This window comes from Bombina bombina, chromosome 2, assembly GCF_027579735.1.
Source record: "Bombina bombina isolate aBomBom1 chromosome 2, aBomBom1.pri, whole genome shotgun sequence".
In the NCBI taxonomy this organism is placed as follows: domain Eukaryota; kingdom Metazoa; phylum Chordata; class Amphibia; order Anura; family Bombinatoridae; genus Bombina; species Bombina bombina.
In genome coordinates this window covers 1,313,098,170-1,313,116,008 of record NC_069500.1, presented here as the reverse complement: position 1 = coordinate 1,313,116,008, position 17,839 = coordinate 1,313,098,170, and positions in this window count along the sequence as shown.

The window sequence follows — 17,839 nt, the reverse complement described above, 5'->3', positions numbered from 1 at the left end:
CTAGCTGCTTTGTCCTTCTTTGCTAAGTGGAAGGGTATCCAGGATGGGACGAATACCTTCCTTGTTAGGCAGGTAATGAAAGGTTGGGGTAGGATTGAGGCTAAGTCAGCAGATCGGCGTGAGCCCATTACAATACAGCGGCTGGGGGCGTTATTGACAGTGCTTCCAGAGGTGTGCGCGGATGAGTACGAGGTTGCTTTGTTTAGGGCGGCGTTTGCGGTTGCTTTCTTTGGGGCTTTGAGGGTAGGAGAGATAGTTAGCCCAACCAGGTCGGAAGGTAGTGGCATCCAAGCGCAGCATGTCAGGTTTGACATGCAAGTGCTATTGTTGTTTATCCCCAGATCCAAGACGGATCAGGAAAGGAAAGGTGTGTGGTTGTCCATACAGCAGCAGGATTGTGTGTTGCCCCGTCCGGCTCTCTTCTGAGTTTTCGGTTAGGAGACCGGGGAATTCAGGGCAGTTTTTCATTCATGCGGATAGGTCCAACTTGTCCAGATTTCAGTTTAGGCGGGTGTTGGAGGAAGCAGCTAAGCGGGTCGGCTTGGACCCCGGGGTCATTGCTCCCCACTCATTTTGCATAGGAGCGGCCACCAGCACGGCTGCTGCTGGGGCGTCGGAGCGAGAAATTAAGAGGTTGGGAAGGTGGAGTTCCAAAAGGTATAGGTCATACATTAGACCCCTTAGGAGTAAAGTATAGATAACTCGGGGAGGGGGGAATGGAGTGAGTTGACGGGTGCTTTAGTAATGTGGATTTTCAGTGGTTTTAGGTTTAAGAACCCCTCCTTGTAGAGCGTGGATAGTCGACCACTCGTACGTGCACTGGGTGGCCATTCACGCTTTGAAGCGCCCGGGTGGCCAGCAGCTGGGATTTTGACCAGATGCGGTTTCAATTAGATGTCTGGGGAGGAGGGGAATGTTGTGGAGTGATTTACCGGGTTGTCTGGAGGAAGCCTTCCTTCGCTGGGGGCGGCCTTCCTTGATAGTGCTGCATCTGGGTGGAAACGATGTGGGAAGTTTGCCTGTGCTGGAGTTGGTGAACATCATTCAGTCGGATGTACGGTGGTTGCAAGTGCGTTTCCCGGGAGTGCGAGTGGCATGGTCAAATGTGATTGCGCGTTTGCAGTGGCGACATGTGAGAGTGCACCGTTCAGCTTACCGTATCCGGAAAAAGTAGAACAGAGATGTGGGGAGGTTGATCGTGGAGGAAGGTGGTTTTGTAATCAGGCACGATAACATCTTGGGGGACTGCAAGCGGCTGTACAGGTCGGACGGGGTTCATTTAACGGAGGAAGGCTTAGAGCTATTTTTGGCTAATTTAGCTGGCGCGCTGAGGCGGCATGTCAGTTAGCAATCCCCTAGGTGTGGCGGCAAGAGCTCCATTATGGGAGGCATGTATGTGGTATCTCTTGTGGCGGGGTCCTGGCCGAATAATTTTTATGGTTTCCGCGAGGGTATGGTTGAGCTAATGGGAGGGGCATGATGTTGCAAGTCGCAGCTTGTAACACCTCTCCCCACGGGCCTGCTGACCTAGAAACCCCTTGTGGATGATGCCAGCCTCTGAAGGGCAATGCTCGGCAGGAGCATTGCGACAACCAATCCGGGCACTACGCTTGTTGTAGATACTAAGTTATGGTTAGGCTTAGGATATAGATTAGCCTCAGATGCCGCCACCTGTAGATATAAGCCTTAAGCTTCTCAAGTTAATAAGTTTAGAGTTTGCCTGGTTTGGTTTTAATAAACGCGACCTTGCTTCACGGTCTTATACCTCCAAATACGTGTCTGTGTCTTTATTGGGTAAGGTGGGAATGAAGTCATGGCGATTTGACCCTTATGGTAGTGGAAGGCATATTTGTACATGTAACGTCTTAAGGGTTATGCTGCCTGACTGGAATGTGAAGCTGTACAGTGTGTGAGTTTGCAACAATTGTTGCAATCTGTAGGGTGGGGACTCTTACCTGTTATAAAAGTGCATGGATGCTGGAACACTTCCTCTTTCTTGTCTGCAACTGCTGGAGAAAGGTTTTTTCCCCGCCCATCCCTCCCTTGTTGTTAACATGTTTGAAATTTTTGTTTCAGGAAAGGGGGGCGGCACTGAGGGAACGGCTGCCATTAGGGTGCTTTTGTTAGGACTTTGGCAGGGGCATGCCTACTCAGGCTAGCTGATCTTAAGTCCAAAGTGGTAATTTTCGGCTTCACATCATGGACGTTTCTTGTGCGTCTTGCGTCTAAATGATGACCTTTATGGGTACGGAGCAATTTGTTAGCATGAAAGTAGAAATCACCAGCTGGCGTGGCGGGGTCCCGGCCGAATAATTTTTATGGTTTCCGCGAGGGTGTGGTCGAGCTAATGGGACGGGCATGATGTTGCAAGTCGCAGCTTGTAACGCCTCTCCCCGCGGGCCTGCTGACCTAGAAACCCCTTGTGGATGATGCCAGCCTCTGAAGGGCAATGCTCGGCAGGAGCATTGCGACAACCAATCCGGGCCGGTGACCTCACTACGCTTGTTGTAGATACTAAGTTATGGTTAGGCTTAGGATATAGATAAGCCTCAAATGCCGCCACCTGTAGATATAAGCCTTAAGCTTCTCAAGTTAATAAGTTTAGAGTTTGCCAAGTTTGGTTTTAATAAACGCGACCTTGCTTCACGGTCTTATACCTCAAAATACGTGTCTGTGTCTTTATTGGGTAAGGTGGGAATGAAGTCATAGCGATTTGACCCTTAAGTACTGCTGCAGAGAGAGACAAAGTGGATATTTAGACTCAATTGTGTGATGCTGTATGTCATGAACGAAAATAAAAAAAAATGGGTTTTTTTGTGTGGGTATACCCAACATGAATGCATATTATCATTTCCATAGATGCGACCAATTAATAACTAGGTGACACTTTAAAGGGACAGTCAAGTATAAATTAAACTTTCATTATTCAGATAGGACTTTTAATTTTAATTGACTTTCCAATTTACTTTTATCATCAAATTTGCTTTTTTCTCTTGGTATTCTTAGTTTAAACTAAACATAGGTAGGCTCATATGCTAATTTCTAAGCCTTTGAGGGCTGCCTCTTATCGCAGGCTTTTTAAATCTCTTTTCAACACAAAGAGACAGAAAGTACACGTGGGCTATATAGATAACACTGTGTTCAGGCACAGAAAGTTATTTAAGATCTAGCACAACACAATGCTAAATTTAAGACAATAGACAATAAACAGTCACAGTCATGTGATCAGGGGGCTGGAAGAAGGTTCCTAGATACAAGGTAATCACAGAGGTAAAAAGTACATTAATATAACTGTGTTGGTTATGCAAAACTGGGGAATGAGTAATAAAGGGATTATCTATCTTTTAAAACAATAACAATTCTATGGTTGACTGTCCCTTTAAATATGATGATCTATGGTGACTGATGGAATTTACTGCTTCAAACCTGATATTTTAGGATCAGTGCTCTGATTATACTATACACATATGTTGGAGCGTAACCGTTATGTTTATGACTAAGCTACTCTGGAGTAATAAACTAACCTGTGAATCAGTCACCTTTTAGACACTGTCTAGAAATCTGTGTTCACCTTCATAATGTTTGGATCATACACAAGTATTGGATCGCATAACTTTATTTGCGTAGTAGGATATTGCATTCTTAGTATTGGCAGCGATAAATAGAGGGGAGAAGGGGTGTGTGATGACGCTGCTTTAACATCACTAACTAAGGACCTATTAAATTAGCAATTCCAGGTCACACTCTTAGTTTGTCTTATCAGTGGACGACTACGAAGGGTGGGAGGGACGGTAAGGCGTCCTGCACTTGGATTGGCTACGCACAGTTAGTTGAATGTTTAAAAGGCTGTAATACCTGCATTTTTGGCTTGTCAGTTTTTAATTGACATTGAGAAAGGCCAGTGTTACAGCCAAAATGCATTTGTTTTAAAGTATTTTGTAGTTGTGACACCCCTGGCACCTGAAGCCCACGTATCCAGTTTTTGGCCAGGAAACAGGGGGGTGTTAGACGACTATCATTTATGGTGGTGGGCTGTGATAAGCAGGTATACCTGTGGTTTTATATGTGTGAATTTATTAAAGGCTATGTTTCAGCCTAATATTCTATTACGTTGAGGGTGAGTTCTATAAGCCCCTATCTTTTGTTCTCTCCTGTCTGTGGGAGGGTTGTGAAGACTAGTAACATGCCAGAAAATGCTAGAGACATGCCAGACAAGACTAGAGACACACCAGACAAGACTAGAGACATCCCAGACAAGACTAGAGACATGCTAGTCAATAATAGAGACATGCCAGACAAGATTAGAGGCATGCTAGACAAGACTAGAGACATACCAGACAAGACTAGAGGCATGCTAGACAAGACTAGAGACATGCTAGACAAGACTAGAGGCATGCTAGACAAGACTAGAGACATGCTAGACAAGACTAGAGGCATGCTAGACAAGACTAGAGACATACCAGACAAGACTAGAGGCATGCTAGACAAGACTAGAGACATGCTAGACTAAACTAGAGGCATGCTAGACAAGACTAGAGACATGCTAGACAAGACTAGAGGCATGCTAGACAAGACTAGAGACATACCAGACAAGACTAGAGGCATGCTAGACAAGACTAGAGGCATGCTAGACAAGACTAGAGACATACCAGACAAGACTAGAGGCATGCTAGACAAGACTAGAGGCATGCTAGACAAGACTAGAGACATACCAGACAAGACTAGAGGCATGCTAGACAAGACTAGAGACATGCTAGACTAAACTAGAGGCATGCTAGACAAGACTAGAGGCATGCTAGACAAGACTAGAGACACAATTTACAAGGCAGTGTGCCCCCCCCACATAATAGATGCTTCGTTATTTTTTTCTCTTTAAAAAAAAAATATTCTTCTGCGCAAGCATTTAACTAATGCTAATGTTAAGAATGACCTTATGAACGCTTGAGAAGAAGAATTTTTTTTTTCAAGTAACATGCCAAAATGCCAGATATTTGATTGGCTGAAGGAAAACAAACCCCTCCCCCAAAAAATGTAAATGTCGGGGCTGCCGGAGCGATCATTAGAATAGTAGCAGTTAGAATGCAAAAGTAAGTGTTTGATGAATGAAACTAATATTATTTTTTTATTTGAAATCTGATTTAATTGAGCAATCATTCTGAGTTTACCATCACTTTAAGGGCAATTGTAATATTTATTTTTAATTTTGGGGAATTTACTGATCCAGGGTTCTTACACAGCTCTCAAGAGCTGATTCTGCTCAAGCAAACAGTGGTTTACTGACTTTTCAATTTGTTACTACATGTGTTAAACGCAAGTGACGGATCAAGACAACAAATGCAACTCACCTTTATCCCGCCCTTATTCCACCATGAGATAGCAAGTGTAATTAAAAACTGTTCTATGTTTTGCCAAAATCAGCTGCTGCTTGTGACTTCCATAGGATAGCGCGTAGTGTCACTGCTCCCGCGCCTCCCCTTATATGCCCTAGCGCCCCCCTTGGGTGCCCGCCTCACACTTGGAAAACCACTGAGTTAGAGTGATATTAGCACCCCATACTGTTTCCATTTTTGGGCGATGTAATTGCCTAAGCTGTGCATATCAGAGAGTTACCCTACAGGGGCTGGGAACAGATTTTTTTACAAAGAGAAGAAAAAACTCTCTCTTTCGGCCAGTGAGGAGTGCTGAGTTAATGAATAAAAGATAGACACTGGGCTCCATTTATTAAGCAGCGGATGCTGCTTCAGAGCCCCATCGTTTCAGGTCCGCCTGAAATGGAAGTTAAGAAGCAGCGGTAATAAGACCGCTGTTTCTTAACTTGTGGTGGCGGACTGAAATCATCCCGATCTGATTGGGATGATTGACAGCCCCAGGTAGTGGCCGATTGGCCACCAGTGAGGAGGGGGGCGGCACTGCACAAGCATTTCACCAGAAATGCTTGTGCAATGTTAAATGCTGACAGTGTATGCTGTCGGCAATCAGTGAGGCTGTAGCGAATCATGTCCGCTCAACTGTTGTTAAAACTACCCCAAAGAAAATACACAAAATCTTTGAAGGCTTTTTTTAAACATTTGCACACGCAGAACCTGCATAGACAGATACATAGCTCTGAAGCTAAAATTATTTCAGGGACCTCACATTACTGACAATGGGCCAGATTACAAGTGGAGTGCAAAGGTTTACGCGGGAGCGATAAGGTGTTTTGTGCTCATTGGGCTTACCACTGGTATTACGAGTTTAAAATAAACAGGATGGCTTGAGCGCAATTATAATTTTTAATTTTCTGTTTCGCAAAATTAAAAAGTGTTACAAAGCACATCAAAAATACATTACAAAATACAGTTACACTCATAATAACACCATCTAATAAAATTATTCAAAAAAAAATATTGCACACAAAAGTTGTAAAGGCTCAATGATATGAGATCTCAGGCAGGCATAGGGCTTTAACATAGAGATACATACAGATACATCTTTAAAAATGTATATGTATGTGTACATTTTGATGAGTAATACTAGTTTTTTTAAATTTTGTTCTAATCTATAGTTTGTACAGTAAAAAAGTATCATTGCTCAATGCAATACACTTGTTATTTTTATTTTTATTTTTTTTTATACATTTTTATTGAGGCTGAAATAAAGGCATACAAAAAAAAAAGACGAATATACATGGAGATGTCACAATAAAATCAGCTGAACATTCACGATATGTTACTTAACAGTGACATAATACAATACATTGTCCTGAACAGAAAACCAAGGGCTTAAATATTAAGTAATATGCCAAGTGTACTGTAAACCTCCCGATGAACATAGAAGGCCACTTTTTTACCTCAAATTAGATTAGTCAAGCTATAGGAGGTGTTTCCATTAAGGAGATCACTCTTGGATCTCAGCCAATATGCCTCATTTTTTTTTCTCCTCATTTTTAAGTCAAGCTATATCAACAATCTAGGTTTACATATAGAACTAGAATGCTTATGAAAGACACCATGCTATATGGAGCACATACCTACAAAACATTGAGAAAATAGATAGTAACATGCAACTTACTAATAGAAAACATAACATCTGTACAGGAGACCCTCTCATAGGATTTAAAATATAAATCAGAAGCAAAGTTGGTTGTTTATGTACCAGTAAAGACAAGAATCATCAAATATTGCCTCAAAATATGTATTAGAGGCTGCTATATTTACAACATTGTGTGACATAAAATGCAATATAGAATGTGATATGCACCTCTTACGTCAATGGTGAAATAGCTCAAAATTTGAGCACTGGTCTCAAATAAAAATTATAGGTGGGACAAGATACAGTGGGTTTACTAGCAGTATGGAACTTGTACATACACATATCAGTTAGGAACCAAACTAGCAAAGAATACACAACCTATACTGCCTTCAGAATGAGGATGTTCCCTATCTATAAAATAAGACTAATATAACAGTGTAGGATGGGAGTATAGTGGATAATAACACTAGGGCAGGTCCAGCCTGCACAAACATGGTAATCCTACTGCAAGGGGGCATCAAGGAAGGGAACATGATGGAGGTTTAGTGTTAGTGTGTATAAACTTAACATATCATACATTAAAGATTAAAGGCAGAGTTAAAGTTATAAGACCAGGTGGCAGGAGGCCAAGAGTACATATCTGATATTTGCAAGTTGTCCCTGATATGATTTAAGAGGTTTTTAGGTGGCAAAACAAAATGTCCCAAGCGATTACTCCAGTATTAAGCACGACCAGTCCCAGTTGCACAGAAGAAATTTAATATGAGCAAAACTTAGTGTAGGCTTAAAGTCATTTCAATAGTGTTCAACAGGTGTTGTATGAAGAGCAGGGAGTCACTATGGAATATATTAGCGGGTTTAGAGGTTATCTTTACTTTAAATTTCAGAGTCAGTATAGTGTACAGTGCCAAATTATCCACGACTAACCACCATGCCTGGAAAAATGCATAGAGAGAGTCATAAGGGATAGCAGGCCTCCTGGGTCCCAGGAAATGCAGAGATGTGGATACGGCCGCCGTAAGGACAGTAAAGGCTGAGCTGCAGCACGGGGTAACAGATATAGCCCCAGCGTGGTTAGAGGAGAATAAGGAGCGAGCAACAACAAAGGGGGATTTTTATGCTCTTGTCGCCGCAGTGGGGAGGTTTGCAAAATATGTCCCATTTTTTTCCAAGTGCGCAAAGCCTCTGTGCAGGGCACTTTTACTGTGGTACGATGAGTATGGGACAAATTAGTAGAGCCCGTAACAGTGATCTCCTCACCTGTCAGCTTAGAGGCTTGCCGTGCTGGCGGTCTCGCAACTTCAGGCTCTCTGGCTCCTCCTGGAGTGGCAACGGTAGGAAATGGATGCAGGGGCCCCAAAGCACCACCACCCCCATTTACCATCGTGCAGGCGTCAGTCTGTGTGGGTTCGTAGAGCGAGCCAGTGCTTTTGATCCCAAATGCTGTATGGAGCTTGTCTTCTAATTTAGCATGGTGATCAGTAAGCAACTTATGCAGTTCTTCCAGAAAGTTAGGAGGGGGTCTCCATAGCGAGCGATAGATACTGAGTACTAAGTAGAGCTGAGGCAGCAAATAAGTTATTAGGTGTTATTAGGTATATCCTATGCTTTGTTGAGGAAAATATTTGCAGTGTCTTGCGGAGGAACACTGCTTCCTAACGACAAAGACAAACTGGTGTCTTGCCGGGGGGAGGGTGAGATGTTAGGCCGCAACCTCCAGATCATTCCGGGATGCTGCGTTTTAGATCTGGTTCAAGATAATGCGATCATGCGAAAGAGCAGGCTCCTCTGAGTAACCTCATTCCAAAATATAGAAAAGATGGGGTGGAAGAAAGAGGATTACATACAGATATATGCTGAGAGTTGTTGGAGCTGTGAATTTAGCGACCGATCATGGCCGCCGCCCTGAAGTTCCCCCTACACTTGTTATTTTGATACAGTGGGTATCTAAATTACTGGACTAACACAGCTACTCCAATCAACGTATATATATATATATGTGTGTGTGTGTACATATGTATTTATGTGTGTATATATGTATTTACAGACATATAAACACATAAATACATATGTACACATATACGTATAGACATTTATATATAAGTGCATTGGTGCCCTTTGCAGTTAAGTAGATGAAAATATAAAAATACATATCTATGCAATATTCATTTTTAATAAAGTGTTATAGTGTGTATTTACTGTAAATATTTCACATCCAAATAAAAACTGTAATTAAAACATCAGAATCAATATTCCTCTGTATAGTTTTATGCAAAAGAGAATAATCACTTCTGGCATGTTAAGCCATGTTGTATGTTACATGGTAATGTTAAAAGTTTACCTGAGGTGTTAATGTACTGGGAGTATCAGCCATTTCTCCACATTTAATTGAAAGTGAGCCACTGATTCGAATCACTGACTCAGCTTACTGCAGAGATTTGAGTGATCCTGATTTGATTCATTGCCTGTACTGTGTAAAAGCCACTGCCTTGTGAGTGAAGGAGGGAGCTTAGGAAACAGCGTTGAAATCAGCTCAGCTCATGATGACTTGTAATGTGATCTGTGTGTGTCTCACTCAGTAAAGAGGTTGGATGAGTCTACTCTTTGGGGTGAATTATCAAGCTCAGAATGGACCACTGCTCCATAACTGATCCGCTGCCTCTGAGGCTGTGGTCTGCAATTTGCCCAATCCTATACGATCGGGCTGATTGACACCCCCTGCTAGCGGACGATTGGCCGCAAATCTGCAGGGGACGTCATTGCACAAGCAGTTCTGGTGAAATACTTGTGCATCGATAAATGCTGTCGGCATTCAGCAATGTCTGTCGGACATGATATGCTACAGCGTATCATGTCGGACAGACATTGACAAATTGGCCCCTTTGCCTGAATCACACAGCATAGTACAGCACTGTTCAGCTCTGCTGTCTCTAGACAGTGAAGAAAGTTTTAAATAAAGTCATGTGTATGGTTATTTGTCACCTATTGTTAATGTTAAGTGGATATCTTTTTTATTGGATTTTTAATCAAAATTACATTTGAGTCAGACTCAGACTCACTCAGTAAAATCTTGTGCTTTTACCTTACCTGGGACTTGAAGAGTTGCCTGTAACTCATCTTGGAGTCAGTGATTCAGTGACACGTGAGGATAGGATGTAAACAGACTTAGGGCAAGATTTATCAAGCAAGGGCGGACAGGGGCGTACATATGCGTCCCTGTCTGCCACAGCTTGCCTCTTATGGGCAGCAATCCGCTTGCGGAATTCAACATTGCACACGAGCGCTATTTTGCATTCGCACGCAATCCCGCCCCCTGCCCACGCTCAGGCAATCATGCACGAGCAGGAGCTGTCAATCTCCTCGGTCGGACAAGACCGGGGAGATTGAAATTCTCCCCCTAAGAGGTGGAGAAGAGGGTAGGGAAGCAGTGGTCTCATGACCGCTGCTTGACAAATCCAAGAGAAGGCTTAATAAATCGAGCCCTAAGTGGAGGGAACTTTAAGTGCTGGCAAAAGAGTGAGGTAGGGAATTAAAAAGCTAATTTGTCTAAGATTGTGTATTATGCACTCTAATACATTCACACAGTTTAAATATCAAACATTTCATGTTAGATATATTTTCAACAGTTTTAAACAGATTAATACATTTATCTGAAATGTATATTATAATCACATAGTTTAACAGGAAAACAGTTGTGACTGAAATAGAAACAAAAATTCATAGTTTGAGTGTGTTTGTTTCTCTTCTCAAAACTGATTCCCTATTAAAGTGTGTGATTCAAAGATCTATTGCTGCACACAACTCCTCTTTGAATCTAAAGTGCTGTCTGCACATTCAGGGGGCGATTTATTGAAATGCTTGTGCAATGCCGCCCCCTGCACATTCTCGGCCACTAGCAGGGGGTGTCAATCAACCCGATCATATGCGATCGGGCGGATTGCTGTCCGCTGCCTCAGAGGTAGCTTTAAGGCTTGCGCAGAAACAGGTGTATACGGCCCTATTCGGACCGTGATAAATCGGCCCCTCAGTACTGAGTGTGTCAGACTTACTAGTTGCTGTGCCTGGCTTGCATGAGATGAGCTGTGATTCAATTCAGTGATTCAAATCATTTGACTGATCTGATCCAAATGACTTGAATCACTGAAAATAATCACTTTGCCCTAAGTCTAATTGAAAGCAAAAGAGCAGTTAGTTAAGGGGCAAACTACTGAAGTGAATGCTGTGACATCACAAGTTGTTTAGCAAAATAAGAATTATATTTATTTTTGACAGTGTTTTGACACATACTGGTATGGTAGTGTAATTCTAAAACAAAGAATTGTACTTCCAAAAAAAAACTATATTGTATTTCTAAAAAACAAAAATGTAGTTCCAAAAAACATGATTGTACTTCCAAAAAACAAAACTGTACTTCAAAAAAAAAGAAAAAAAAAAAAGAATTGTATTCTACCCCCCCCCCCTGTATTTAAAAAAAATAATTATATTTTTGTATTTGAACATTTAGATTTGTATTTGTTGTATTTGTATGTCACTATTTATGTACAATGATAAAGAATCACACACGCTTGCTTTTTTTTTTACAGCAATCTTATTCCATAACCTTGCAGATGTATATTGGATCCATTGAATAGGTTTCTTCAATCAAAAGTGTATGTGTGAATTGATACTGGAGGGAAGCTATAGACAGATTTTCACAGCTGGCAAAAATCTAGGTGATAAATATGCAAACAATCGGCTAGATTACGAGTTTTGTGGTACAGCTATTACCGCTGAAAAAAATGGTCATTGCACTGAAATGGCCAGGAAAACATATTATATTCAAATTAGCCTATAGGATTTCAGAAGCTCTCATCCTATTGGCTGATTTAAACAGACAATAGGATTTCAGAAGCTTTCCTCCTATTGGCTGATTTGATTTTGAAAAATCAAATCAGCCAAAAGGAATGCACGGTACGCCATTTTGAAACAGGTACCTTGCATTCAACTTCAGTGTACGTCGGTGATCCTATGAAGAGGACGCTCCCCGCAGGATGTCATTGCCGCCCAGGATAGCTCTGTGCCGCGCCGTCGTGATGAAGATAGAAGACGTCCCAAAGATGGATGAAGTTGTCGCCGTCTGTATGAAGACTTCTCGCCGTCTGGATGAAGACTACTCACCGCCTGGATGAAGATTATTTGCCGCCTGGATGAGGATGGATGACTGGGCTTCAGGAACTGTGAGTAGATTTTCTGAGGTTAGTGTTAGGTTTATTTTTTGGGGTGTTTTTTTTTTAGATTAGGGTTCTTTTGGGCACTGTTAAAGACCTGAATGCCCTTATAAGGTCAGTGTAAAAGAGCTGAATGCCCTTATAAGGTCAGTGTAAAAGAGCTGAATGCTCTTTCAAGGGCAATGCCCATACAAATGCCCCTTTAGGGGCAATGGGTTGCTTAGGTTTTATTTAGACTTAGATTTTTTTATTTTGGGGGGGTTGGTTGGGTGGTGGGTTTTACTGTTGGGGGGACTGTAAAACTTAAAGCAATGTCCTACAAAAGGCCCTTTTAAGGGCTATTGGTAGTTTATTGTAGGTTAGGGGGTGTTTTTATTTTTGGGGGCTTTTTTATTTATAAGGCTATTAGATTAGGTGTAATATTTATTATTTTTGATAATTTAATTTATTATTTTTGTCAATCTTAGTGTTTTTTTATTTTCTGTAATGTTAGTGTTTTTTTTGTAATCTTAGGTTTTTTTATTTTTTTCACAGTTTTAGTTTCTTTTTAATTTGTAATGTTAGTTTTTTTATTTTTCGTTTATATTATTTAGTTAAAATAGTAATGTTAGTTTAATCATAGTTTTTATTTCACAGATAAGTTTATATTTATTTAAAGATAGTTATAATGTAATTTAAATTTAAAGTTAGGGGGTGTTAGGTTTAAGGGTTAATAGTTTAATTTAGTGTTTTGCTATGTGGGGGGCCGGCCGTTTTATGAGGCTGCTATTTTCAATGAAAACCTTTACTATATAAAGAAAGTTCAATATATTGATAATTAAATAATTTATATTTCAATTGTATATATATATATATTTAGATATACAGTATTTTTATATTATTAATTCATAGATATGCAAACAAAAAAACAACATAGGAAAAAGGAAGGCCTCATTTAGCATCTTTGCCATTCATCGAGTCATACCATGCACATGAAAATATAAACATTAAGCCATAACTTTCAGAAAAACAAAATAAAACAGTTATTACAACAAATCAGCTTTTACAAAAACCTCATATGACATATATTGTGCATTGCTTCTCATCCTATGAATCTGAGTAAAGAAATCATAAAAAACACCAGTTGGGGGTAGATTTAGCATAGTGCGAGCGGACATGATATGATGTAGGGTATCATGACCGCTGCACATCGATAAATGCAGACAGCATACGCTGTCGGCATTTATCATTGCTCCAGCAGTTCTTGTGAACTGCTGGTGCAATGCTGCCCCCTGCAGATTCACGGACAATCGGCCGCTAGCAGGGGGTGTCAATCAACCCGATCGTATTCGATCAGGTTGATTTCTGTCCGTGGCCTCAGATCAGGCGGACAAGTTATGGAACAGTGGTCTGAAACAGGGGCATCAAGCTCCATACGGAGTTTGATAAATCGGCCCCTTGCTCTTATAAGCTCTCATGCGCTTAAAACCATGGTACATAGATACCTTAATAAGCACATTGAACTAGGCCGATCACTTCCCTAGAAAATGTTGTACATAGCAACTCTAGGTGCCCTTCAAACAGTGCATACTAAATGCATATATTACATTTTGTAAGGGCTTGTTATAGCTTCAAGTAGTAAATAATGTTAGAAAGACAAAGGGAAAAAAATCCATAAAAAAAAAAATCTCAAAAAGCTAATTTCTTATGGATACATAAAAATAAAACCTCAAACCCATGTCTGCCCTTTAAAGTGTAAGAAGCTTAAAATATTTGGGAATTAATATAGTAGATGTCCGGAGGCGTGGTAGGAGGGCAATTTTGTCGGGGTTATCAATAAAATCCAGACGGCTCTTAAGAAATGGGCTTCTTTACCTCTAACACTTGACAGGAAAATTAACTTAAAGGGTCATGAAACCTAAAAAAATTTCTTTCATGATTTAGAAAGAGCGTGCAATTTTAAACAGCTTTCTAATTTACTTATATTATATATTTTGCTTCATTCTCTTGATATCCTATGCTGAAAAGAATATCTAGATAGGCTCAGTAGCTGCTGATTAGTGGCTGCACATAGATGCCTTGTGTGATTGGATCACCCATGTGCATTGCTTTTTCTTCCACAAAGGATATCTAAAGAATGAAGCAAATTAAATAATAGACGTAATTGGAATGTTGAACTAAAAAAACATAATTTATGTAAGAACTTACCTGATAAATTCATTTCTTTCATATTAGCAAGAGTCCATGAGCTAGTGACGTATGGGATATACATTCCTACCAGGAGGCGCAAAGTTTCCCAAACCTCAAAATGCCTATAAATACACCCCTCACCACACCCACAAATCAGTTTAACGAATAGCCAAGAAGTTGGGTGATAAGAAAAAAGTGCGAAAGCATAAAAAATAAGGAATTGGAATAATTGTGCTTTATACAAAAAAATCATAACCACCACAAAAAAAGGGTGGGCCTCATGGACTCTTGCTAATATGAAAGAAATGCATTTATCAGGTAAGTTCTTGCATAAATTATGTTTTCTTTCATGTAATTAGCAAGAGTCCATGAGCTAGTGACGTATGGGATAATGACTACCCAAGATGTGGATCTTTCCACGCAAGAGTCACTAGAGAGGGAGGGATAAAATAAAGACAGCCAATTCCGCTGAAAAATAATCCACACCCAAAATAAAGATTAAATGAAAAAAACTGAAATTATAAGCAGAAGATTCAAACTGAAACAGCTGCCTGAAGTACTTTTCTACCAAAAACAGCTTCAGAAGAAGAAAACACATAAAAATGGTAGAATTTAGTAAAAGTATGCAAAGAAGACCAAGTTGCTGCTTTGCAAATCTGATCAACCGAAGCATCATTCCTAAACTCCCAGGAAGTAGAAACTGACCTAGTAGAATGAGCTGTAATCCTTTGAGGCGGAGTTTTACCCGACTCAACATAAGCATGATGAATTAAAGATTTCAACCAAGATGCCAAAGAAATGGCAGAGGCCTTCTGACCTTTCCTAGAACCAGAAAAGATAACAAATAGACTAGAAGTCTTTTGGAAATTCTTAGTAGCTTCAACATAATATTTCAAAGCTCTAACTACATCCAAAGAATGCAATGATCTCTCCTTAGAATTCTTAGGATTTGGACACAATGAAGGAACCACACTTTCTCTACTAATGTTGTTAGAATTCACAACCTTAGGTAAAAATTTAAAAGAAGTTCACAACACCGCCTTATCCTGATGAAAAATCAGAAAAGGAGACTCACAAGAAAGAGCAGATAATTCAGAAACTCGTCTGGCAGAAGAGATGGCCAAAAGGAACAAAACTTTCCAAGAAAGTAATTTGATGTCCAATGAATGCATAGGTTCAAACGGAGGAGCTTGAAGAGCCCCCAGAACCAAATTCAAACTCCAAGGAGGAGAAATTGACTTAATGACAGGTTTTATACGAACCAAAGCTTGAACAAAACAATGAATATCAGGAAGATTAGCAATCTTTCTGTGAAAAAGAATAGAAAGAGCAGAGATTTGTCCTTTCAAGGAACTTGCAGACAAACCTTTATCCAAACCATCCTGAAGAAACTGTAAAATTCTCGGAATTCTAAAAGAATGCCAGGAAAAATGATGAGAAAGACACCAAGAAATATAAGTCTTCCAGACTCTATAATATATCTCCCTAGATACAGATTTACGAGCCTGTAACATAGTATTAATCACAGAGTCAGAGAAACCTCTTTGACTAAGAATCAAGCGTTCAATCTCCATACCTTTAAATTTAAGGATTTGAGATCCTGATGGAAAAAAGGACCTTGCGACAAAAGGTCTGGTCTTAATGGAAGAGTCCATGGTTGGCAAGAGGCCATCCGGACAAGATCCGCATACCAAAACCTGTGAGGCCATGCTGGAGCTACCAGCAGAACAAACGAGCATTCCTTCAGAATCTTGGAGATTACTCTTGGAAGAAGAACTAGAGGCGGAAAGATATAGGCAGGATGATACTTCCAAGGAAGTGACAATGCATCCACTGCTTCCGCTTGAGGATCCCTGGATCTGGACAGATACCTGGGAAGTTTCTTGTTTAGATGAGAGGCCATCAGATCTATTTCTGGAAGTCCCCACATTTGAACAATCTGAAGAAAAACCTCTGGGTGAAGAGACCATTCGTCCGGATGTAACGTCTGGCGGCTGAGATAATCCGCTTCCCAATTGTCTATACCTGGGATATGAACCGCAGAAACTAGACAGGAGCTGGATTCCGCCCATACCAGAATTCGAGATACTTCCTTCATAGCCAGAGGACTGTGAGTCCCTCCTTGATGATTGATGTATGCCACAGCTGTGACATTGTCTGTCTGAAAACAAATGAACGATTCTCTCTTTAGAAGAGGCCATGACTGAAGAGCTCTGAAAATTGCACGGAGTTCCAAAATATTGATCGGTAATCTCACCTCCTGAGATTCCCAAACCCCTTGTGCTGTCAGAGACCCCCAAACAGCTCCCCAACCTGTCAGACTTGCATCTGTTGAAATTACAGTCCAGGTCGGAAGAACAAAAGAAGCCCCCTGAACTAAACGATGGTGATCTGTCCACCACATCAGAGAGTGTCGTACAATCGGTGTTAAAGATATTAATTGAGATATCTTTGTGTAATCCCTGCACCACTGGTTCAGCATACAGAGCTGAAGAGGTCGCATGTGGAAACGAGCAAAGGGGATCGCGTCCGATGCTGCAGTCATAAGACCTAGAATTTCCATGTATAAAGCTACCGAAGGGAATGATCGTGACTGAAGGTTTCGACAAGCTGATATCAATTTTAGACGTCTCTTGTCCGTTAGTGACAGAGTCATGGACACTGAATCTATCTGGAAACCTAAAAAGGTTACCCTTGTCTGAGGAATCAATGAACTTTTTGGTAAATTGATCCTCCAACCATGATCTTGAAGAAACAACACAAGTCGATTTGTATGAGATTCTGCTAAATGTGAAGACTGAGCAAGTACCAAGATATCGTCCAAATAAGGAAATACCACAATACCCTGTTCTCTGATTACAGACAGAAGGGCACCGAGAACCTTTGTAAAAATTCTTGGAGCTGTAGCTAGGCCAAACGGTAGAGCCACAAACTGGTAATGCTTGTCTAGGAAAGAGAATCTCAGAAACTGAAAGTGATCTGGATGAATCGGAATATGCAGATATGCATCCTGTAAATCTATTGTGGACATATAATGCTCTTGCTGAACAAAAGGCAGGATAGTCCTTATAGTTACCATCTTGAATGTTGGTATCCTTACATAACGATTCAATATTTTTAGATCCAGAACTGGTCTGAAGGAATTCTCCTTCTTTGGTACAATGAAGAGATTTGAATAAAACCCCAGCCCCTGTTCCAGAACTGGAACTGGCATAATTTCTCCAGCCAACTCTAGATCTGAAACACATTTCAGAAATGCTTGAGCCTTCGCTAGGTTTACTGGGACACGGGAAAGAAAAAATCTCTTTGCAGGAGGCCTTATCTTGAAGCCAATTCTGTACCCTTCTGAAACAATGTTCTGAATCCAGAGATTGTGAACGGAATTGAACCAAATTTCTTTGAAAAAACATAGTCTGCCCCCTACCAGCTGAGCTGGAATGAGGGCCGCACCT